The 26,170-nt window shown below is 42.4% G+C and overlaps 2 protein-coding genes across 3 annotated transcripts in view; one reads left to right on the top strand and one right to left on the bottom strand.

The window, feature by feature from the left end:
* The window catches only part of LOC139455331 (uncharacterized), a 52,808-nt gene extending 39,185 nt beyond the window's left edge, over nt 1-13,623 (bottom strand). Inside the window, exon 1 of one of the 2 annotated variants that reach the window (XM_071236884.1) lies at nt 13,589-13,623. The gene's annotated coding sequence lies outside the window, so the exon portion shown is untranslated. Of the gene's footprint in view, nt 1-8,999; nt 9,225-13,588 lie in introns of those variants that run through there. The other variant, XM_071236881.1, reaches the window with a different exon arrangement.
* The window catches only part of LOC139456060 (uncharacterized), a 56,062-nt gene that overhangs the window by 20,511 nt on the left and 9,381 nt on the right, over nt 1-26,170 (top strand). The window lies entirely within an intron of this gene.

Here is a 26,170-nt window from a genome sequence, read left to right on the forward strand (position 1 = left end):
AGAACTACCTAGGTCACTGTGCCACTTGGAACTGATCAGGGATGTCAGAATTACCAAGGACACAGTGCCTCTTGGAACTGATCAGGGATGTCAGAACTACCTAGGTCACTGTGCCACTTGGAACTGATCAGGGATGTCAGAATTACCAAGGACACAGTGCCTCTTGGAACTGATCAGGGATGTCAGAACTACCGAGGACACTGTGCCACTTGGAACTGATCAAGGATGTCAGAACTACCAAGGACACTGTACCCCCTAGAACTTATCCCTACCTAGCACACAGTGCCTCTTGGAACTGATCAGGGATGTCAGAACTACCGAGGACACTGTGCCACTTGGAACTGATCAAGGATGTCAGAACTACCAAGGACACTGTACCCCCTAGAACTTATCCCTACCTAGGACACAGTGCCTCTTGGAACTGATCAGGGATGTCAGAACTACCGAGGACACTGTGCCACTTGGAACTGATCAAGGATGTCAGAACTACCAAGGACACTGTACCCCCTAGAACTTATCCCTACCTAGGACACAGTGCCCCTTGGAACTGACCAGGGATGTCAGAACTATCTAGGACACAGTGCCCCATGGAACTGATCAGGGATGTCAGAACTTTCTAGGACAATGTTCCACTTGGAACTGATCAGGGATGTCAGAACTACCAAGGACACAGTGCCCCTTGGAACTGATCAGGGATGTCAGAACTACCTAGGACACAGTGCCCCTTGGAACTGATCAGGGATGTCAGAACTACCGAGGACACTGTGATCCCTAGAACTTATCAGGGATGTCAGAACTACCAAGAACACAGACCCCCTTGGAACTCATCAGGGATGTCAGAACTACCTAGGACACAGTCCCCCTTGGAACTGATCAGGGATGTCAGCACTACCTAGGACACTGTGCCCCTTGGAACTGATCAGGGATGTCAGAACTACCAAGGACACTGTACCCCATTAGATCTTATCCCTACCTAGGACACAGTGCCTCTTGGAACTGATCAGGGATGTCAGAACTACCGAGGACACTGTGCCACTTGGAACTGATCAAGGATGTCAGAACTACCAAGGACACTGTACCCCCTAGAACTTATCCCTACCTAGGACACAGTGCCCCTTGGAACTGACCAGGGATGTCAGAACTATCTAGGACACAGTGCCCCATGGAACTGATCAGGGATGTCAGAACTTTCTAGGACAATGTTCCACTTGGAACTGATCAGGGATGTCAGAACTACCAAGGACACAGTGCCCCTTGGAACTGATCAGGGATGTCAGAACTACCTAGGACACAGTGCCCCTTGGAACTGATCAAGGATGTCAGAACTACCGAGGACACTGTGATCCCTAGAACTTATCAGGGATGTCAGAACTACCAAGAACACAGACCCCCTTGGAACTCATCGGGGATGTCAGAACTACCTAGGACACAGTCCCCCTTGGAACTGATCAGGGATGTCAGAACTACCTAGGACACTGTGCCCCTTGGAACTGATCAGGGATGTCAGAACTACCTAGGACACAGTGCCCCTTGGAACTGATCAGGGATGTCAGAACTTTCTTGGTCACAGTGCCCCTTGGAACTGATCAGGGATGTCAGAACTACCGAGGACACAGTGCCACTTGGAACTGATCAGGGATGTCAGAACTACCAAGGACACAGTCCCCCTTGGAACTGATCAGGGATGTCAGAACTACCGAGGACACTGTGCCACTTGGAAAAAGTTCCAGGGATGTCAGAACTACCAAGGACACAGTGAGACTCGGAACTGATCAGGGATGTCAGAACTACCAAGGACACAGTCCCCCGTGGAACTGATCAGGGATGTCAGAACTACCTAGGTCACTGTGTTCTTTGGAACTGATCAGGGATGTCAGAACTACCTAGGTCACTGTGCCCCTTGGAACTGATCAGGGATGTCAGAACTACCAAGGACACAGTCCCCCTTGGAACTGATCAGGCATGTCAGAACTACCTAGGACACTGTGCCCCTTAGAACTGATCAGGGATGTCACATACATATTTCTTCAAAGGATATATGCATGCACGTGGCAAGGGGGTATATACATATGCTTGACAAGAGTGTACACACATGTCTTTGTTGAGGGCTATATGAATATATGCACAACAAGCGATGGTCTTGTTTTGAAAGGGAAAAAAATAGGCAATGCTAAAAACACATCCATTGTAAGAGCCCAGCCAGTGAGAGCCAGTGAGTGCCAGTGAGAGCCATGTGAGAGCCATGTGAGAGCCTGTGCTGACAGCATGCTCACTCTCCACAGCGTGGTATGTTATTAAGTACCCTTATCTGCCCCACATCAGCCACACAATACCCCAGGTGGGTGTGGTCAGGCGGGGTATTGCCATGGCGAGGTTGTCAGTTTCAGGCTGTGCACACATATCATATTGCAATGTTGACTCAAGACGTGGAAGCTATTTCACTGTCACCTGTGTCTTGTCTAACCTCAAACAGTGAACTTGGAAAAGCAATTAGCCAATCGATGTGCAATATTATGATGCACTTCAAGTAAATCCGAAAAAAAGATCAACCCGCCGAGGGGCACTGTTCAAACAAATCTGACAGCTATCTGTGTACTGATAATTTTTTTAAGTAACATTTTCCCAAACCCAAGCGTAATGAAAAATGTATTGTTTATACTTGTTTCCTTTGATTGAGTGATAAAAATAGAATAAATCAACAGCAGAAATATAAGGTCTCCTTATTTGTCATTTTCCTCATAAATATGTCAATGGAATTTAGGCCAAGCTCTTTAATCACTTGGAAACATTTTACATGCTTTGCCAGGGTTATCGTCACAACGACAAAATACCTTAGGAGCCTTTATAGCCAAAGATCAAACACGGTTCAGGTAACGAACACGACACGCAATTATGTAAGAATTCCGACCGAAAGAGCTGTTCCACCCAGAAGCAATATTGCCTGACAGTATCCATTAAACATCAAAGTATTAAAGACACGTATGGCGGTATATCATATAATGCTGTTCACATTGCAAGTCTGGAGAGGTAGGAGAGAATTGGGGTGAAGTGAAAAGAGGTTTAACGAGGCATTCAAGAATATTTCACTTTTATGGCAACGTGCATGCATGTGTGTGTGGCTGCTTGTACTAGTGTGTCGGTTTTATAGCGCTTGCCCACTGAGATACCATTTTGCAGTTTAACGGGGATTACGACTGAGACACAGTTTACTCACTCCGAGGCATCCAGTCCTTGTTTTCCCCTTTATGCCGAGCGCCAGGCAGGGTAACAACAAGTTCCATTTCCTAACGTCTCTGATATGACGCGGCCAGTTATCGAACCACCGACCTTCCGCTGTCCGGGTGGAAACTTCCAGTGGCATCTGCAAGGCTCAAGGGGCGAAGATGGTTGCCCGCTGGTGGAGTTTCATGTTCATTGTAAAGCTGCTTGACACGGACATTGTATGATTGTTCACAACACTTCAAATATTTTAAATGACAGTGACACTAGATATTGCGACATAAATGCGTGTTTCATGAGAACACCTGGTGTCTCACATGCAGGTTCTCGCTTTGGCAAACGTAAACATGTAAAGGGATGTAATAAAAGTAAATAGGTAAAGTATGTAATTAACCTAAACATGTCAAGGTTTGTATGAAACGTAAATATGTAAAGGTGTATACTAAACCTAAATGTGTAAACGTGCATAATAAACCTAAATATGTAAAGGTATGTAATAACGTCGACATGTAAAGGTGTATAATAAACCTAAATATGTAAAGGTATGTAATAACGTAAATATGTAAAGGTATATAATAAACCTAAATATGTAAAGGTATGTAATAGCGTAAATATGTAAAGGTGTGCAATAATGTAGACATGTAAAGGTGAATAATAAACCTAAATATGTAAAGGTGTATAATGAACCTAAATATGTAAAGGTATTAATAACGTAAATAAGTAAAGGTATAAAATAACGTAAATATGTAAAGGTGTGCAATAACGTAGACATGTAAAGGTGTATATTAACCTAAATATGTAAAGGTGTATAATAAACCTAAATATGTAAAGGTATGTAATAACGTAAATATGTAAAGGTATATAATAAACCTAAATATGTAAAGGTATGTAATAGCGTAAATATGTAAAGGTGTGCAATAATGTAGACATGTAAAGGTGAATAATAAACCTAAATATGTAAAGGTGTATAATGAACCTAAATATGTAAAGGTATTAATAACGTAAATAAGTAAAGGTATAAAATAACGTAAATATGTAAAGGTGTATAATAAACCTAAATATGTAAAGGTATGTAATAACGTAAATATGTAAAGGTGCATAATAAACCTCAATATGTAAAGGTGCAATAACGTAAATATGTTTATTACTTGCCCGTGAAGAGATCACCCGTTTAATAAACATACAGCTTTATTACACATTGTGTAATACCAAAACGCGTGCTTATGTACTCTCCGAACACGTTTCACGAACAGATATTGAAAGCTCTCAACATCCCTTGGCGTATTCAACGACATTGTGTGTGGAGATGATAGATCACTGGGAGGAGCTTATGCACACTCGATGACCTCAGCAACCTTGTTGCTAGGCTGACGTCACATTGCTTTGACTCGCCGATGGATCTTGCAACAAAATTCCAGAAATTACGTCATCGGTTATTGTGACGTCAATGTAAACTTTGAGCTGCAAGGCCCCGTTCCACAAGGCGATCATACTCTAGCGCAACGAGAGTCTTTAGTCTAAGTTAAATTATGTGAGTTGTGATAGCCTTAGCACTACGATAATTTTGTGGGACGAACGCCTGAATTCTAAAGGTGGACCATTGTATGATATTAAATTCATACGTTTCAACTTTTGACGTGTTTGAAGTATTATTCTGTTAAACTCAATTGGATTATGCCATGGATCGTGTAGGTGTCAGCCTATTTACTCTCAACAGTATAATTCTAAAAACATTATAAATGACAAGTAATAAATAAAATACTAAACTCGCTCTCGTGTAAAAACAATTTTATGAAACTCGTGAATAGTTGTGGTATCTGACTCGCTTTCGCTCGTCAGATACCAGAACTATTCACTCGTTTCATAAAATTGGTATTACACGGGAGCTCGTTTAGTATTCTATATATAGATGTATAATAAACCTAAACATGTCAAGGTTTGTATTTAACCTAAACATGTCAAGGTTTGTATTTAACCTAAACATGTCAAGGTTTGTATTTAACCTAAACATGTCAAGGTTTGTATTTAACGTAAATATGTAAAGGTTTGTACACCTGTATTAACGTAATTATGTGGGGGGCTGTTGTAGTCGTTGTTGGCCTCGTTACGTTGTTTACAAAACCATGATCCACCACTACAGCTTACATCTACATCAGAACACAGTCCTGTATGGCTGCATCGCTACTGATAGGGCGGCGGTGTAAATGGCTGGATCAGGGTCACAGCAGGTCTGGGGTCATGGCGAAAACAACGGTCATCTTTGGACATGTGTTTATCATTTTGACGGCCATAACTATGTCCATCTTGGGTCCAGCTGACAGTTTTAAGGTCATCATTCATATATATCCAGATATAAAAACACATCAGCCCACCAGGATATCGAACACAGGCAGTCAACCAAACCAAATAACATATCCTAATGTAATGCATCAGTGGCCAAATGGTGCTTGATATAATTCCCTATTTTGACTTGTACCATATGTTTTCGTGCTTGTTTTTCAGGTGAACATTTGACTTGCCTTTGCATGTGTTTGTGACAGCTGCCAACGGTGGGGCAGGATACACTCACCTTTTCGCGAACACCTGGTATCATTATTTGACAGTGCTTCATAAACACATGCTCATGAAACAGTCAGAATCATACAATGGACTCTACTTTTAGCAAATATATTTTTTTATCATTAAGGAAAATTTTGGTCAGTTATAGTTTACAGTCATAGTTGACCCCCCTTCTCTAGTTCATTGCAATCAATATCAAACATTTCTTTCAACATCAAAGGACAGAAAAGGGAATAAATATAAAAATTATATTTTCGTTTGATAAAGAAGGGATAAAAACAATAACTTGACTGAAACGTCTATGCAAATATGAAACGTCGATGGAGGAGAACAGCCAGTTTTGGTTAAACGCCAAACCAGATTACATTCAGCGTTAAGGGCAAAATACCACTTATATTGTTTCACACTCATACTGTGCACTGTCGCCAATAGAGGACGACTATGCCACTATGTGAAATAAACATACGTCAAATATATGCCCCTATGTGGAATATGCATACGTCCAAGATATGCCACTATGTGAAATAAACATACGTCAAATATATGCCACTATGTGAAATAAACATACGTCAAATATATGCCCCTATGTGGAATATGCATACGTCAAATATATGCCACTATGTGAAATAAACATACGTCAAATATATGCCACTATGTGAAATAAACATACGTCAAATATATGCCACTGTGAAAACTACTTGTGACAAGCATATGCAACTATACGCTGCACACTTGTATATGTCTTGGTGTGAAGTACATGTGCCACTGTGACTTATATGCCAATATACGAGCAAAATATGAAGTATATTCCAATGTGTTTCATATAACCCAGGCAAAAAGAATTTATTGCCTGTTCATCCTGTGTTGAGGGGACGTTGAACACCCAATGTCGACATGAGGGTCGTCGACTTGAACATACATAACCAGCAATGGTTGTGTATACGTTCTATACTGACAGATTAGAAACAGATTAAGCATTGATCTTATGACACATCTATTGCTATAATATGATACATTTGTTCACACAAGGCAGCCTATGGGAATCTCACGACCTGGGTGACTGTTTCGCTTCACTGAACACATAGGTAACGGTTCAGTCCACACGAAGCATAAACACTGCTATTACAAGCTCAACCTTACAGTTGTCAATGTATAAACATTCAGTCTGAGACGACACGGAAACCTCCTTCTCGTTGCTGAACCCTCTGGGAACTATGAACTGTTCTATCGGGGACACATGCATTTTATTATCACATGTTTTTAAATCAAAACACTTTTAATACCAAGAACCCTGATCTTTTGGTCAGTCGTGCATACGGTAAATAAGGGATTGTCAGGTAACTTTACTCTCTCTCTCTCTCTCTCTCAAATGACCTGGGTATTTGTTGTTTTCTGCGTGAAAATAAGCGTGTAATCCTCTCTCTGTGTGTGTCTCTCTCTTTCTTTCTCTCTCTCTTCCCCTCTCTCTCTCACTCTCTCTTTCTCTCTCTCTCTTCCTCTCTCTCTCACTCTCTCTTTCTTTCTCTCTTCCTCTTTCTCTCTTTCTTTCTCTCTCTTTTTCTCTCATTTTCTCCCTCTATTTCTCCCCTCTCTCATTCACTTTCTCTCACTCTCTCTTTCTTTCACTCTCTTTCCCTCTCTTCTTCTCTCTCTCTTTATCTCTCATTCTCTCTCACACTCTCTCACACACTTTCTCTCTCTCTCTCTCTCTCTCTCTCTCTCTCTCTCTCTCTCTCTCTCTCTCTCTCTCGTTCAGCCATATTTTTTAAGCTTCCATAGTTTCATTCACTCCGAAGCCTATTTTGACAAAACTTGTCTGACCTATTCCCGACACCCTCAGGTCACCGGGGTCAAATGTCATATTGACTGACAGCGTAACGAAAACAGTTAATAAGACGCGCATGGCTTCGTCCATGAAATCACTACACCAGCTGGTCGATTTCTAATCAATTTTATTTAAAGCAGACATAACATATTGATTTATGGCTTCAATATTGCACGACACATGGGCTGACGGATATTATAGTATTGTATTCCGGATATACGTTCTTGTATGTGCATCAATCCCTTACGTATGCAAATGTATACGTGTGTCGTGTAAGGCTTATGTGACACAGGCATGTTAAGCATTTATTAAAAAGAATGGTATATGATGCTTGTCGATTCCCTGACCTCATCTGTGACCTTATTTGTAACCTTTAACCTTCGAAAGTTAAAGGTGCTACCGGCATAGTGCGTGACATTGCATATTGTATATTGCAATTAGTGGTAGTAGAAGTAGTAGTAGTAGTAGCAGTAGTAGTAGTAGCAGTAGTAGTAGTAGTAGTAGCAGTAGTAGTAGTAGTAGCAGTAGTAGTAGTAGTAGTAGTAGTAGAAGTAGAAGTAGAAGTAGTAGTAGTAGCAGTAGTAGTAGTAGAAGTAGTGGTAGTAGTAGTAGTAGTAGTAGTAGAAGTAGTAGTAGTAGAAGTAGCAGTAGAAGTAGTAGAAGTAGTAGTAGTAGTAGTAGTAGTAGTAGTAGTAGTAGTAATAGTAGTCGTAGTAGTAGTAGAAGTAGTATTTACAAATTAAAATAAAACATGCAGCAAAGAGGGTTTGGGTGATCCTGACACAGTGAGGCTGGTTAGGCTCATCATCAGCTCAGGGCCCTTGCCCCCTCTACACGCAGCCCAGACAGCGAATGGGACTTCTCCCAGGAAGCGCTTCCTAGTCAAACGAAGCGAGAACTTTTCGGAGAATGTGAGGACTCCCAAACACTGCAGCCTTTCTGCATTACCCAGATTGTCAGAATAGCTGTATTCCTGGTAGCAAACCCGGGTACTCTCCCGATGTCAGTCAACAGATTGGGAGGTACCAAACCTAAGGCACCGAGAACAATGGGGAGTCGGACAACTTATCATTATCATTATCATTATCATCATCGTTGTTGTTGTCGTCGTCGTTGTTGTTGTTGTTGTTATTATTATTATTATTTAAAAAATAGCTGATGTCATGTCCCTTTACTGTAATGATAGTAAAAGAGGGTTCAGTATAACACAGAATCACGTCATTCACAGAATCACACCCCGCGGAAACATGTAAGTCATAAGAAATCTCAACCAAGCCCCGGTTTTGCTGAGACCGACCACGTTCATAACACAGCCATAACTGCTGTACGCCGCCAACATAATCCCAATGTCACGGACACTGAACACAACACCTGGCAAGACTACACTTCTCCTTACCTGTACGACAAGAATATGGTAGCTGATCAAGGCACGGGTAGATCAAGTTCTAGGGTGGCACTGGCGCCGATGTCGGGAACAGTCACAGAAGATACAGCCGTGTAACCTCCACGCGAGTTTCCCAGTGTCCAACTGCGTCTGCCAGCGCGAAGAGCTCTTCAATGAACACGGCAGAGAAACGTTCACCTCGTCACAGCTCGCTGCTTGTAGAAGCGGCCATTTTCAATACGCTCTCTCTTTCACTCGCCGACACGTTATTGTTCAGTGTCTATGCGCTGAAATACAAGGCCAGACTGCTCGGAGAACCTGTTCAGACGAGGAGTTTTTTTCTGTTTAAGGACGTGCCCTCGTGACAAAATAATTGAGCTGGAAATCCACAAACTATATTTTTAACTTTGATGAATGGCAGTGAGGTTTATGGATGAGGAAGAAATTGACTAAGAGTTATACATAAGAGCACACAACCCGTCATAGCAAAACCTGCACTACCAGTCGCCTAACTATTTTGATTCAGTAAACAAAGTCCTGATGTTTCGTCAAACCCGCTATTGTGGTGTAGTTCGTAGTGTGTACACTGAAGTGTCTGAGTCGAACTGTCAAGTTTGCACCGACTTAACATGATCTAACCTGCTTGTTGTGTAGAGTGAGTGAGTGAGTGAGTGAGTGAGTCTGGTTTAACGCTGCTTATTACAGCTCTATCACGACTGAAAACAATAACATTGTACTTAACACCATGTAGCCATTGCATCGAAACGGGTCACATGACGAGGAAACCCTTCAACCCATTTAACCTCTCTAACCCCTTAACCTCTGTGATACCTATCTTTGCATGTGAGTCTTAACTGTTTGTTTCATTCATCTATCCTGCCCGGGGTGCGGTCGGGTAGCCTAGTGGTTAAAGCGTTAGTTCGTCACGCCGAAGACCCGAGTTCGATTCCCGACATGATTACAATGTGTGAAGCCCATTTCTCGTGTCCCCCGCCGTGATATTGCTGTAATATTGCTATAAGCGGCGTAAAACCATACTCACTCACTCACTATCCTGCCAGATGAAGTTGTCGATCCATCTTTACCTGTGAATATGTTATTAATTCTTCCTGCACGTGCTACCTATAACCTGGGTATGTTACCTGTGCTTGTAACCTCTGTGCATTACCTGTGCATGTAGCCTATGTGTGTTAACTGTGCATGTAGCCTCTGTGTGTTAACTGTGCATGAAGTCTCTGTGTGTTACCTGTGCATGTAGTCTCTGTGTGTTAACTGTGCATGTAGCCTCTGTGTGTTATCTGTGCATGTAGTCTCTGTGTGTTAACTGTGCATGTAGTCTCTGTGTGTTATCTGTGCATGTAGTCTATGTGTGTTAACTGTGCATGTAGTCTCTGTGTGTTAACTGTGCATGTAGCCTCTGTGTGTTACCTGTGCATGTAGTCTATGTGTGTTAACTGTGCATGTAGTCTCTGTGTACTACCTGTGCATGTAGCCGCTGTGTACTACCTGTGCATGTAGTCTCTGTGTACTACCTGTGCATGTAGTCTCTGTGTGTTAACTGTGCATGTAGCCTCTGTGTGTTAACTGTGCATGTAGCCTATGTGTGTTAACTGTGCATGTAGCCTCTGTGTGTTACCTGTTCATGTAGCCTCTGTGTGTTATCTGTGCATGTAGCCTCTGTGTGTTAACTGTGCATGTAGCCTATGTATGTTACCTGTGCATGTAGCCTCTGTGTGTTACCTGTTCATGTAGCCTCTGTGTGTTATCTGTGCATGTAGCCTCTGTGTGTTACCTGTGCATGTAGCCTCTGTGTGTTAACTGTGCATGTAGCCTCTGTGTGTTAACTGTGCATGTAGCCTATGTATGTTACCTGTGCATGTAGCCTATGTGTGTTACCTGTGCATGTAACCTGTGTTTGTTACCCGAGCATGAAACCTGTGTGTGTTACCTGTGCATGTCACATGTGTTTGTTACCTGACCATGCAATATGTGTGCTTTACCTGTGTATGTAACGTGTGTTTGTAACCAGAGAATGTAAACTGGGTATGTGTGTGTGTTACCTCTGCATGTAACCTGTAAGTATTACCTGTGCATGTAACATGTGTTGATTTCCTGTGCATATAGCCTGTAGTTGTTTCCCTTTGCATGTAACCTGTATGTATTACCTGTGCATGTAGCCTCTGTGTGTTACCTGTGCATGTAACCTGTGTGTATTACATGTGCATGTAACCTGTATGGATTACCTGTGCATGTAATCTGTGTTGATTACCTGTGCATGTAACCTGAATGTATTACCTGTGCATGTACCCTGAATGTATTACCTGTGCATGTAATCTGTGTTGATGGCCTGTGCATGTAACCTGTGTGTATTACCTGTGCATGTAACCTGTATGTATTACCTGTGCATGTAACCTGAATGTATTACCTGTGCATGTAATCTGTATGTATTACCTGTGCATGTAACCTGTATGTATTACCTGTGCATGTAACCTGTATGTATTACCTGTGCATGTAACCTGTATGTATTACCTGTGCATGTAATCTGTATGTATTACCTGTGCATGTAATCTGTATGTATTACCCGTGCATGTAATCTGTATGTATTACCTGTGCATGTAACCTGTATGTATTACCTGTGCATGTAACCTGTATGTATTACCTGTGCATGTAACCTGTATGTATTACCTGTGCATGTAATCTGTATGTATTACCCGCGCATGTAACCTGTATGTATTACCTGTGCATGTAATCTGTATGTATTACCTGTGCATGTAATCTGTATGTATTACCTGTGCATGTAACCTGTATGTATTACCTGTGCATGTAATCTGTATGTATTACCTGTGCATGTAATCTGTATGTATTACCTGTGCATGTAATCTGTATGTATTACCTGTGCATGTAATCTGTATGTATTACCTGTGCATGTAACATGTATGTATTACCTGTGCATGTAACCTGTATGTATTACATGTGCATGTAAACTGTGTTGATGGCCTGTGCATGTTATCTGTGTGTGAAGTCTTTGACAGACATTTAGATGCTGGAGGAACGTTACCTGACACTTGTTAAGGACAACTCCTGGATAACGAGGAAGAACATGAATGCATCTCATGAAGGGACAAGAAGAGGCTCTGAAACGTCGTTACAAAGAACAAAAGAAGTTGTTATCCATTAAAAAGTGTCATGTATTCATAATCTGTATGTGTTCAAGAAGTGATCTAAAGTGACACTATGCAAACTTGATGCGCCCACTTTTACTGGACTATCCCACGCAAGCTTCAGATGCACCTGTGATGTGTTTGTCTGACATTTCCTCAACATGTTGGGTGAGGTATCCGTTTCCTCTCATTGTGTCATTGTGTCTAGTCATTCCCTTCTGTAAGTGTGTATTGTGTGAGGGGGGGAGGGGGGGCAGATTACGGAATATACGCTTGCACTGGAATCTCGCAGTCAAATTCTTAAAAAACACGACATACTTGTCATTTCAAGATATAAAGGAGGGGCGAGTAAGGGCCCACTTTACCTACTGGAAATGTCAAATTTTAAAGTTGCTGAAAACTTTATAAACATGACCACACATGATGAATTGGCCTACCGCTTAACTTTACCCCTCCTTGGTGGCCTTCTGACATGGCTTTCAAAATGTGAAAAGGCAGATTTTTAGAACTTCAAATAAAAATCTAAATGCGAGTCAGTAAGTGACCCCAAATACAATTGTTGACCATATGTTTGTAATATTTCTATGTACATCTTTCAAAATGAATTCTCGAAATTAGATTACGGCTACAGAACCAGATTTATTTATTTTTTACCCTGAATTTTTTTCAGCCTGAGTTCGAGATCGAGAATTCGACACATCCGAGTTGGACACAATGAGGTGCTGCTGTATCTAGAATCTGAACTTCATTTTCTTTTCTATTGTAGCTTTTATGATGATCTTAGGTTTGAACTTGTTAATCTTTTAGATTTTAAATCATCTGATAAGACTTTTATTATGTTAACTGATAAGACTTTTACTGTGTTAACTGACGTCATGTCAAGCTCTGACGCCTCGTTAATCAAACTTTTAGTATCAACTATTAATGAAATGTTTAACAGGAGACAGCGTTTTACATAATATATGTCTTAGTCGATTGATATCTGTATATTTTAATACATTTTAATCTATTTTATGTTTCTATTAGGTATGATCTTACTAGTGTATATCTGTTTTAAAATAGTGTCTCATTAGCCTAGCTAGGCTGGATGCTATGATAAATTGAATATGATGTATTGTCATTGTTTCATGCCATGTGACACTTTAATAAACTATGTCTGTCTGTCTGTCTGTCTGTCTGCCTGTCTGTCTGTATCTACTAACAGGTTAGTACTCTTACCGCCCACCAGTGCGGGTGTCAGTCTAGCGGGCACCCACATACAGCAGACGACACAGCCGCTGCCTTTTTCTACCCTCTGTCCTCGTCCTCCATCTTCTCGTCCTTCACAATATACCCATACAACGTGCAGTTTGTTTAAACACCGACCGGCATCCGACGACTATATGTACAACAAGAGCTAAGCATATACTTTCAATACGAAACATATGTAAGGGCAATCACCTTCATAAAGACATTCCGGGTGTATGACGGGTACACTTGTCCTGGAATTCAAAGAGATGCCGAAGTTTAGCGAGGGTAGTAATACACGTATGACAATCAACACCTGAACTGGCTATGATTTGTTTGTTTGCTTATTGTTTAACGCCGCACTCAGCAATATTCCAGCTATATGACGGCGGTCTGTAAATAATCGAGTCTGGACCAGACAATCCAGTAATTGACATCATGAACATCGATCCACGCAATTGGGATCGATGGCATGTATCAACCAAGTCAGCGAGCCTGACCACCCGATCCCGTTAGTCGCCTTTTACCACAAGCATAGTCGCCTTTTACAGCAAGCATGGGTTGCTGAAGATCTATTCTACCCCGGACCTTCACGGGTCTGAACTGGCTATGAATCAGATATTGAGTGAGTATGGTTTTACGCCGCCTTTAGCAATATTCCAGCAATATCACAGCGGGGGACACCGGAAATGGGCTTCACACATATAACCCATGTGGGGAATCGAACCCGTGCTTTCGTCGTGACGGGCGAACACTTTGACCACTTGGCTACTCCTGCGCCCTGAATCAGGGAGGGAATAGTGCTTTCGATAAATTTGCAACTTTATCCTGACGGTTTGGCCAAGAATGGATATACAAATTAGGATACGAAACCCGACTGCTGTCTTACAAGTTGACCTAACTAACTACCCTACCCCCAAAGCCACTGAAAGTATATGGGCGTGGTTGGGAGTATGGGTTGTGCGAGTTAGGGGGTGGGTAGCCTCGTATTTACAAGCGTAGCGCATCACGATACAAAGTGAGTGAGTATTGTTTTAAGACGCTTTAGCAATGTCACAGAAATACCACAACGGGATGCCATGGGCTTCAAATATTTTAACCCTGTGGGAAATCAAACCCGAGCCTTCGGCGTAACGGGCAAACGCTTTAACCACAAGGCTACCCCACCGTCCCTCATCACGCTGAATGCCGGGGTTCGAAGAAATAATGGTGTTCAATGCCGCAGTATGACCCGGATATTGCTAAACGGGGCATAGAACTCAAACTTCTCACTCATTCATCGTGTCATTTAATCTAAACCCAAACGGGTCTGTGGGGTAGCTTAGTGGTTAAAGTTTCACTCGTCACCCAGAAGACCCGAGTTAGATTCCCTTCGTGGGTACAATATGTGAAGCCAATTTCTGACGTCACCTGCCGTGATTTTGCTAGGATATGGCTAAAAGCGGCGTAAAACTATACTCACTCACTCCAAACCCTAAACCTATATTGGAATGTTGTACCAGCACATAAAGTTTAATTTTCAAATGGTCGGGTATAATTTCGACATTAAAATTTTCGTTAAAATAAAGTAGCTGACGTATTGTGAGAACTGTAACATGTCGCTGGCTACATACCCGGGTGTTTCGGGTGAATTGAGACGGGACGGGTGTGTCGCATTGCGCAAGGTTTGTGAACAATCCCGGGGAGGTTGGAACCACAAGAATGTACGGGGGCGTACACTGTGGCTCCCCGCACATATTCTTAACCCTCGGCTTTTATAGGACGCTATAATATCCTGCTTAACACAAGGTATTTGTTCCTGAAAGGTGTAAAGCTGTCTTTATATTCTCGGAGGGTTTCTTTGTTCTTTGGGGTACATCATATATCAGAAAACCTTACATTTATAGCAACTGCGTTTTTTTTATGTTTCATGTCTAAAAACGTCTCGGAAACATTCTAAGCCACATGGAGAGAATATAATGGTAATTGTTTTGAGATATTGTCGATACGACGCTAAATATTAACTCACTCACTCACTGTTTTTTAGTGAAAAATGTATTTTCCATTCAAATATGTAACTACTGTAACAGCAAATATACCTAGTGTAACAGTAAATATACCTAGGATAACAGTAGATATACCTTGTGTACCAGTAAATATACCTTGTGTAGCAGTAAATATACCTTGTGTACCAGTAAATATGCCTAGTGTAACAGTAAATATACCTTGTGTACCAGTAAATATACCTTGTATACCAGTAAATATGCCTAGTGTAACAGTAAATATACCTTGTGTACCAGTAAATATGCCTAGTGTAACAGTGAATATACATTGTGTACCAGTAAATATGCCTAGTGTAACAGTAAATATACCTAGTGTAACAGTAAATATGCCCAGTGTACCAGTAAATATACCAAGTGTAACAGTAAATATACCTTGTGTAACAGTAAATATGCCAAGTGTAACAGTAAATATGCCTAGTGTAACAGTAAATATGCCTAATGTAACAGTTAATATACCTAGTGTAACAGTAAATATGCCTAGTGTAACAGTAAATATACCAAGTGTAACAGTAAATATACCAAGTGTCAGTAAATATACCAAATGTAACAGTAAATATACCTTGTATACCAGTAAATATGCCTAGTGTAACAGTAAATATACCTTGTGTAACAGTAAATATGCCTAGTGTAACAGTGAATATACATTGTGTACCAGTAAATATGCCTAGTGTAACAGTAAATATACCTAGTGTAACAGTAAATATGCCCAGTGTACCAGTAAATATACCAAGTGTAACAGTAAATATACCTTGTGTAACAGTAAATATGCCTAGTGTAACAGTAAATATGCCTAATGTAACAGTAAATATACCTAGTGTAACAGTAAATATGCCTAGTGTAACAGTAAATATACCTAGTGTAACAGTAAATATGCCTAGTGTAACAGTAAATATACCAAGTGTAACAGTAAATATACCAAGTGTAACAGTAAATATGCCTAATGTAACAGTAAATATACCTAGTGGAACAGTAAATATGCCTAGTGTAACAGTAAATATACCTAGTGTAACAGTAAATATGCCAAGTGTAACAGTAAATATGACAAGTGTAACAGTAAATATGCCAAGTGTAACAGTAAATATACCAAGTGTAACAGTAAATATGCCAAGTGTAACAGTAAATATGACAAGTGTAACAGTAAATATACCTAGTGTAACAGTAAATATGCCTAGTGTAACAGTAAATATACCTAGTGTAACAGTAAATATGCCTAGTGTAACAGTAAATATACCAAGTGTAACAGTAAATATACCAAGTGTAACAGTAAATATGCCTAATGTAACAGTAAATATACCTAGTGTAACAGTAAATATGCCTAGTGTAACAGTAAATATACCTAGTGTAACAGTAAATATGCCAAGTGTAACAGTAAATATGACAAGTGTAACAGTAAATATGCCAAGTGTAACAGTAAATATACCAAGTGTAACAGTAAATATGCCAAGTGTAACAGTAAATATACCTAGTGTAACAGTAAATATACCTAGTGTAACAGTAAATATACCAAGTGTAACAGTAAATATGCCAAGTGTAACAGTAAATATGCCAAGTGTAACAGTAAATATACCCCCTGTAGTGGTACCTGAATTTAAATTGCAGACACGATGTACTTTGCAAATTGCAAATTTTGAGTGACCGGTGCTACCGATAGGGCAAGGTACGCTTACCCTTTTCGTTGACACCTGGTTTTTGTTTGTTTGTTTGTTTGTTTGTTTGTTTGTTTGTTGTTTAACCCCGCGCTCAGCAATATTCCGGCGGTCTGTAAATAATCTAGACTGGACCAGACAATCCGGTGATTCTTATAATGAGCATCGATCCACGCCACTGGGATACGATGACATACATCAACCAAATCAGCGAGCCTGACCACCCGATCCCGTTAGTCGCCTCTTACGACAAGCATAGTCCCCTTTTACAGCAAGCATTTTTCTGCTTTTTTTAACTAAATCGAACATATCATGCACAAAAGAGGTTCCGGACCATAATTGTTATAGTATTTGTATACAACACTCGATAATAAGTTCGATATTTGTATCTTTACATTCAATAAGGCGATTGTCAGCGTGAAAACGGCATTTCTAATTCATAACTGCGAATTTTGCGTCAGGATTTTTAAGATTTGTATCGGGGCGTTCGGGTAGCCTAGTGATTAAAGCGTTCACTCTTCACGCCGAAGACCCGGGTTCGATTCCCGACATGGGTACAATGTGTGAAGCCCATTTCTGGTGTCCCCCGCCGTGATATTGCTAGAGTATAGCTAAAAGCGGTGTAAAACCATACTCACTAAGATTTGTATCATAGCACAACGTGCAACCTTTGTTTGGTGAACTTCCGGTTTGGCATGGACATCGCTTACGTCGTAATATTAGTAAATAAAATGATATTGCTAGGTGCCAATGATGGATAAATCTGGAATGTCCGAATGACGAGTATTATTTTTTTTAAATTTATCCGGTAATGTGTCAATCCGGAAGAGTGACAAGGAACGGTGTCGTCGGGATTTAGGAGTTTTACCGTATTGTTCGAATTGAGCCACAAGGTAGGCTATACCACTGAACATGCCTGATAATGTAAAAAATATACGTTTTAGGTTCATTCAGCTAATGTTCTCTTGCATGTCCACCAAATATCTTGTAGTCACATTAATCAAACTTGTTGAATCAAACCCCCTTCGCTTGTCTGCATCACTCCGGAAGGTGCTCATAGACTGTGGCAGAGTATTGCATGTGGTCCCTGAACCAGAGCGAGGCTAGGTAACCAGAACGAGACTAGATTTCAGAAGACAAAATGAAGTGTCAACACAATGAAAGGGGGTTTCATGTCATATAGAATTATGAAGGTTCATGTTGTCTCCACGCTTCATGACTAGAATGAACATAATCAAGGTAACGTAACCCACTTTTATTGGTGGCGAGGGGAAGTGAAATTGGGTTTAACGTCCCGTTCCAGATTACTGCACTTACATAGCGACGTGCATGCACGTGTGTGTGCGTGTGCGTGACTGCTTGTACTAGTCCGACCAATTTCGATTTAATAGTGCCAGCACACTGAGATACCATGCCGCAGTGTAACATGAATACCCCACTCAGACACAGTATACTGACTCCGAGCCGACCAGTCCGTGTTTTAGCCTATTTATGGTTAGTTCCAGTCAGGGTAACAACAAGTACCATCTTTTAATGTCTTTTGTTATGACGCGGCCCGGGGATCGAACCCCAGACCTTCCGCTCTCCGCACTGACGCTCTATCCAATACACCAAGGAGGCGGTCCAACGAACTATAGAATATAGAACTAATAATAATATAGTCACATCAAGTCACAGTCATTTTGAAGCATGTTCAGTAAAGATTTTTAAATTTGGAAGTTCAATATGCTATACTAGGCGTAAGTGTATTACGACACAATAACTTTCTTATGTGGTATAATGTGTACAATATAAAAACGGGTGCACGGGTAGCCCAGAGGTCTAAGACCTATGACTGTGGGTTCGAATCCCATTTCTTTCTAGGTTTGTCAGCACCATACCTCCCACATTACGCCGTGTTCAAAGCGGCGTTAAACCGCCGTCACTCACTCACAAACATAAAATAACAACACTACGAAGCGCAAATTTCTTCACGGATTATGCATAATTCTGATAACTAAATGTTTATTCGTCATCATGAAAACCTACATCCTCGAGTCAAAATATTTTTAATTACCCTACTCTGACCTCTCGTGTTCTGACGTTATAGTATTCATTGTTCAGATATATGAAGCCACAAAACCCTTCCGTGATCATTAGAAATCTCTTATAAAATCTTTTCTTACTAAAAGAAATCTCGAATAGGACGAGCATTTCTTAATGAATCACTATCAAATAGTGATGATACCAGGAGTTCGCGAAAAGGTGAGCGTATCCTGCACCGTCATAAACACATGCAAGGGCAAAAAAATGTCAGTGGAGGAAATTTCCAAATTTGACGCATCAGTGACACAAATTATGTCCCATTCCCTACTTGGACCTGTATCATATTTTCCCGTGCTTTACAGTACGGGAAATATGACACACGTCAAACTAAGGAATTGCATGGGACATCCTTTTTGTCACTGATGCGTCAAAATTTGGAAATGTCCTCCACTGGTCACCTACACGACAAGAACAACATAGAAAATATCTTTGCACAGAGATGAGAGTGTTCCTCATTTCGTGACAAATTGGCACAGCTGTTGTTAATGGTAGCGTGTGCTTTAGAACTGCAGTGTAGTGATGCGAGGAGAGATGACTGATGGCTGCTGAGTGGGCAAGGTGTTTATGCTTCATGAACAGCTATACAAAGAAGTCCAGCACGGCTCACCCAGCGAGAAGCCGACGGAACGGGACAAGAGATTGATGCATGTAGACTCCAGACTCCTCTGTTAAAATACTTTCACCATGGCCTCTTACTCTACGCTTTTGTTCTCTCTCAACCTTCCCCTTACAAAATCCCCTTTACCCCCGGCACAACCCTCCTTGACCCCCCTCATGCACCCTCAAACCCCTCTCCACATACCACATCCCTCCGCTGCCTCATCCCTCCTCCAACCCCCAATCCAATGACACATCTGTCTAACTCTCAGAAGTTAAACCCCAGTAACATTCATCCCCTACACGTTCACCTAGCCATCCACACCACACCCCCATACACCTTCCGTCTAACACCCACCACTCTCCCCCATACACCCTCCGTCTAACATCCACCACTCTCCCCCATACACCCACCGTCTAACACCCACCACGCTCCCCCATACACCCACCGTTCACACCCACCACACTCCCCCATACCCCCTCCATCAAACATCCACCACTCTCCCCCATACACCCTCCGTCTAACATCCACCACTCTTCCCCATACCCCCTCCGTCTAACACCCACCACTCTCCCCCATACACCCTCCGTCTAACATCCACCACTCTCCCCCATACCCCCTCCGTCTAACATCCACCACTCTCCCCCATACATCCTCCGTCTAACATCCACCACTCTCCCCCATACACCCTCCGTCTAACATCCACCACTCTCCCCCATACCCCCTCCGTCTAACATCCACCACTCTCCCCCATACATCCTCCGTCTAACATCCACCACTCTCCCCCATACACCCTCCGTCTAACATCCACCACTCTCCCCCATACCCCCTCCGTCTAACACCCACCACACTCCCCCATACACCCTCCATCTAACATCCACCACTCTCCCCCTTACACCCACCGTCTAACACCCACCATACTCCCCCATACCCCCTCAGTCTAACACCCACCATACTCCCCCATACATCCTCCGTCTAACACTCACCACACTCCCCCATACACCCTCCGTATAACATCCTACACTCTCCCCCATACATCCTCAGTCTAACACCCACCACACTCCCCCATACCCCCTCCGTCTAACACTCACCACACTCCCCCATACATCCTCCGTCTAACATCCTACACTCTCCCCCATACATCCTCCGTCTAACACCCACCACACTCCCCCATACCCCCTCCGTCTAACACTCACCACGCTCCCCCATACACCCTTCGTCTAACATCCTACACTCTCCCCCATACATCCTCAGTCTAACACTCACCACACTCCCCCATACCCCCTCCGTCTAACACTCACCACACTCCCCCATACACCCTCCGTCTAACATCCTACACTCTCCCCCATACATCCTCAGTCTAACACTCACCACACTCCCCCATACCCCCTCCGTCTAACACTCACCACACTCCCCCACACACCCTCCGTCTAACACCCACCACACTCCCTCATACACCCTCCGTAATTTGCAATGTCTCTCTCTGGTCTCTGTGGTCTCTCTCTCTCTCTCTCTCTCTCTGGTCTCTCTCTCTCTCTCTCTGGTCTCTCTCTGTGTGCCTCTCTCTCTCTCTCTCTGCCTCTCTCTCTGCCTCTCTCTCTCTCTCTGGTCTCTCTCTCTCGGGTCTCTCTCTCTGCCTCTCTCTCTCTGCCTCTCTCTCTCTCTCTGGTCTCTCTCTCTCTCTGCCTCTCTCTCTCTGCCTCTCTCTCTCTGCCTCTCTCTCTCTCTTTCTGGCTCTCTCTCTCTCTCTCTCTCCCTCTCTCTCTCTCTCTTTCTCTCTCTCTCTCTCTCGACCTATTCCCGACACCATTTGGTCATCGGGGTCAAAAGTCATATTGAGTGGCAACATAATGAAACAGTTAATACGACACGCATGACTTCGTCCTTGAAAAATTACATCAGCTGGTCGATTTCTAATCAATTAACCAATTTGTTAAACGCTTATATAACAGATTGATTTATGGCCTCAATATTGCACGACACATGGGCTGACGGATATTACAATATTGTAAATGTATACGTATGTCGTGTACGGCTTATGTGACACAAGCATGTTTCGCTCTTATTTGAAGAATGGTCAATGATGCTTGTCGACTCACTGACCTCATCTGTGACCTCATCTGTGACCTTCAACCTTCCCATGTCAAAGATGTTACCTGCATAAGGCTTGACATTGCATATTGCAAAGTGTAGAAACTTAGACTTATATTAATGCAACCGCTTCATGCCAAAAGGCAAGGATCACACCCTCTTCTTAGCAAAAGCAAGAATCTTCTATCGGTGTCTAATGTACTCTAGTCGCGTTTTTCCAATACAAAATTGTTTTTATCAAAACTCGAATACATCACTCACACTCGCAAACCAGATCTTCCCAAGCATACGATAACATCACGAGCGATGATAACATCAAACATAATGTAACCATTATCCGGATTATAGGGTATTGAAATTCCTCATGTATCCAATTTGTAATTTTCCCAGAGGACGAGAAAGATATTAAAAAAAACTAATCCGGTTACTTTTTGTATTGTTAGGTCAAGGGCAGCACGTCTTTGGAACTGTACGACCAGTGATGCATTAACATAACACCGAATTAATAGCCACCTGTCCCGACACCTGTTCACAGCGCAGGCTCTGTTCTCTGTTTCAGCTCAGAGTCTGAACTCCCTGTAGTTGAGGGTCAAGGGTGGACGTAGTGTCCCTGTCTAGACACTGGATGTGGACGGTCTCCTGTCGACGGGTGTTTGAGGTTTTGTCGGTACATATTTCATGGAATTCTTGGTTGATAAATAAATTTGAAAATGTTGTGACAAAAATTCAGTTAATTGTTTTTAATGTATTGTCCATTTTCGAATAAGTTACCGCCGAGTGTTGTCTGGTATTAGCCATTGTTCACAGCGGATGAACTTAACAGTTTACATATTATTTAATCAAAATAAATGAATGTATTATAAAGAACTAGCTAAATATTTTCCACTTACTGTCAACGTTTTGACGGCTCCATGTAGCACACATTTTCTAATCTCAAATCTCAAACTTTTCGAGTACATACATCATTTTTTTATTATTATTTTTTACGGTCTCAGCAATATTTGTAAATAATGGGGTCTTGGCCAGACTATCCAGTGATTGACATCATGACAACGCTTCACTCCGCTTGGGTTCAAAGACACGCGGGGCGCACGGGTGCTGCGATTCGCTGTGCAGAGTTGCGTCCCTTGGGCACGCCAGAAACCTATGATTGTGGGTTCGAATCCTGGTTCGCCCCAATTATGTTTTTAAACCCAACTCACTCACTCACTCACTCAGTGACACGGATTTTACAAGCTTACCACTTCGGTGAAACCCAAGAGCACGGGTATGGTGCTGACAAACCTAAAAACATAATTGGGGCGAACCAGGATTCGAACCCACAAACATAGGTTTCTGGCATGCCCAAGGGACGCAACACTGCACAGCGAATCGCGGCGCCTTAGACGACTGGGCCACCCGTGCCCACAACAAGATTCAGAGACTCAAAATGTTAATAACATACATTTGCAAATACAATTATGGCATACAAAGGCCGCTATGGTCGTTGAACTGAGAGTTAAGTTTGCCCATTGGAGCGAGACGACGGGATGAACGGCGTACAAGATCATCAAATATCCATTCACAATCATCATGTTAGTTCCGGTGATGTTTGATAGAGTCACCCGCGAAACACAAAGATCGTATTATGTTATTTAAATAGTTATAATGGCGCAGGAGAAACTAGACCGGACAGTCTACAATTATTGTTAAATAAAATGTAAATAATGTTTAACAAGCTAACCAAATATAACATCGTGAACCAATGTTACAAAGAGGCTTGTTATGCATTCGGAATACACCTGGGCAAGAGAACATATATCTCGGATGTGTGTATTATTTTGTATATTGTTATGAGAAACAGGGATTGATTCAATATACGGGAAAGCGTGTGTTCTGGCTAAATGACAGAGTAACGTTTCATATACTGCTATGTTTCGGAATTTCACCCTATTCGTGCAGAAGATGTTTGTTTGTTTGTTTGTTGGTTGGTTTGTTAACGCCACATTCAGCATTATTCTACTGTATGAAGGCGGACTGTAAATAATCGAGATTGGAACAGACATATTCCACTGATTGACATCATGAGCATCGATCTACACAATTGGGATACCACCAGATCTCGGTAGTCGCCCCTGAGTTGCTGAAGACAAAATCTATCCCGGATTGTGCAGGGGGTCCAGAATATGGGTGACAGGATTAGAGTCATAGAGAAGAAGAGAACGATTACGTCATCTAGAGAAATTGTATGTGAAATAAACTGCTTTGTTTACAATATATGTGATGTCAGACGACAGAGAAATTCAGAAAACCTTCTACATATCGTAACTATGACAACATGAGAAGGAACGACGCCGGCAGGTCACGTGACTAGCATCTGCGGCAGGTGTTTGGTGACCAGTATTCATTGCGCGGTCAGTTGAAATGGGGGTCAAACGATGACGGGTCAAGGGTGGTGTGAGAGACAAAGTAGGTGAAATAGGGCTGGGGGAGAGATGTGGTGTTTGTCAAAACAAGAGGTGAAGGGTGGTATGAGAGACGGGGTGGGGTGAAATAGGGCTGGGGGAGAGAGTTCCGGTGCTGGTCAAGACATGAGGTGAAGGATGGTATGAGAGACGGGGTGGGGTGAAATGGGGCTGGGGGAGAGAGTTCCGGTACTGGTCAAGACATGAGGTGAAGGATGGTATGAGAGACGGTGTGGGGTGAAATAGGGGTGGGGAGAGATGTGGTGCTGGTCAAGACATGAGGTGAAGGATGGTGTGAGAGACGGTGTGGGGTGAAATAGGGGTGGGGAGAGATGTGGTGCTGGTCAAGACATGAGGTGAAGGATGGTATGAGAGACGGTGTGGGGTGAAATAGGGGTGGGGAGAGATGTGGTGCTGGTCAAGACATGAGGTGAAGGATGGTATGAGAGACGGTGTGGGGTGAAATAGGGGTGGGGAGAGATGTAGTGCTGGTCAAGACATGAGGTGAAGGATGGTATGAGAGACGGGGTGGGGTGAAATAGGGGTGGGGAGAGAGTTCCGGTGCTGGTCAAGACATCAGAGGTAAGAGGTGGCATTAGAGACTGGAGCCAGGTTGAAAGATGAGGAGAGTGCAGATAAAGATGGGTGAAGTTGTAAGATGGATTTGATATAAATTAAGTGGGAGATTTTTAGGACGGGGAGCGACGAGGAAGTGTGTTGAAGGGATACACAGTCGTATCCAGGTACAGAAGAAGATAAAATGAAATATAGGTGGGTGGGGGGACAGGTTTTAGATTGCGGGGTATTGATATCACCGGCTACACTTGGCATTGACGTGAGGGACAGAGCTGGATCGTATGTGGGATTAGCTGGCCATTAGAGCCCAACACAATACTCACCTGTCTGACCGGTGTCACATGACCTTCGATAAAAGATAACGCAGATGAAAGCATTTAGGGTCAGTTTACTTCTGACATCCAAAGAAAACTATAGCGTAAACAACTTAAATATATCTCAGTGAGCCGTGTAAGAGTTGACTGTGGGATATGTTTAGAGGTAGTTTTACTCAGTAATGTAACACCCTTGAGCAACTTGGGGGTCATTATGACCCATAAGTTGCTGAGGACACTAACAGGCTTCGGCTGAACTTACATCTTGTCGTGAACCCTCTTCATAGCCTGGGGTTATATTACCTCAAGACGAATGTTATGTCCCATCTGAAATCCTGTTTTCAGAGGCGACTATGCTTGTCGTAAGACTCACGGGATCGAGTGGTCAGGCTTGCTGACTTGGTTGATGCATGTCATCATTTCCCAATTGCGTGGAACGATGCTTATGATGTCAATCACTGGATTGTCTGGGCCAGACTCGATTATTTACATACCGCGGTCATATAGCTGGAATATTGGTGAGTGTGGCGTTAAACAAAAACCCAACTAACAAAATGTTGTTTAACGCCGCATCGGCAATATTCCAGCACAATGATTGCGGTCTGTAAATAATCTAGTCTGCACCACACAAACCAATGATCGATATTGTGAACAACGATCCTCCACGTGGGGATACGTTGAGATGTCATCAACCAACTCATCGAGCCTGACCACCCGATCTATTTGGCCGCCTCGATTATTTACAGACCACCGACATATAGCTGGAATATTGCTGAGTGCGGCGTAAAACAACAACCAATCAAACAAACAGTAAAGCTTTCAAAGAGATGGTAGACATTTGGAGGACGTTTCCAAATTTGACGCATCAGTTAAAATAAATATTGTACGATGCAATTCCGCATTTTGAGTTGAGATATGTACCATATGTTCCCGTGCTTGTTCAGGTGAACAGCTGCAGATGACTTGCCGTTGCGTGTATTTGTAGCAGGTGCCATCGGT

This window comes from Haliotis cracherodii, unplaced genomic scaffold (assembly GCF_022045235.1).
Source record: "Haliotis cracherodii isolate W230 unplaced genomic scaffold, xgHalCrac1.p SCAF_11, whole genome shotgun sequence".
NCBI classification, from domain to species: Eukaryota; Metazoa; Mollusca; class Gastropoda; order Lepetellida; family Haliotidae; genus Haliotis; species Haliotis cracherodii.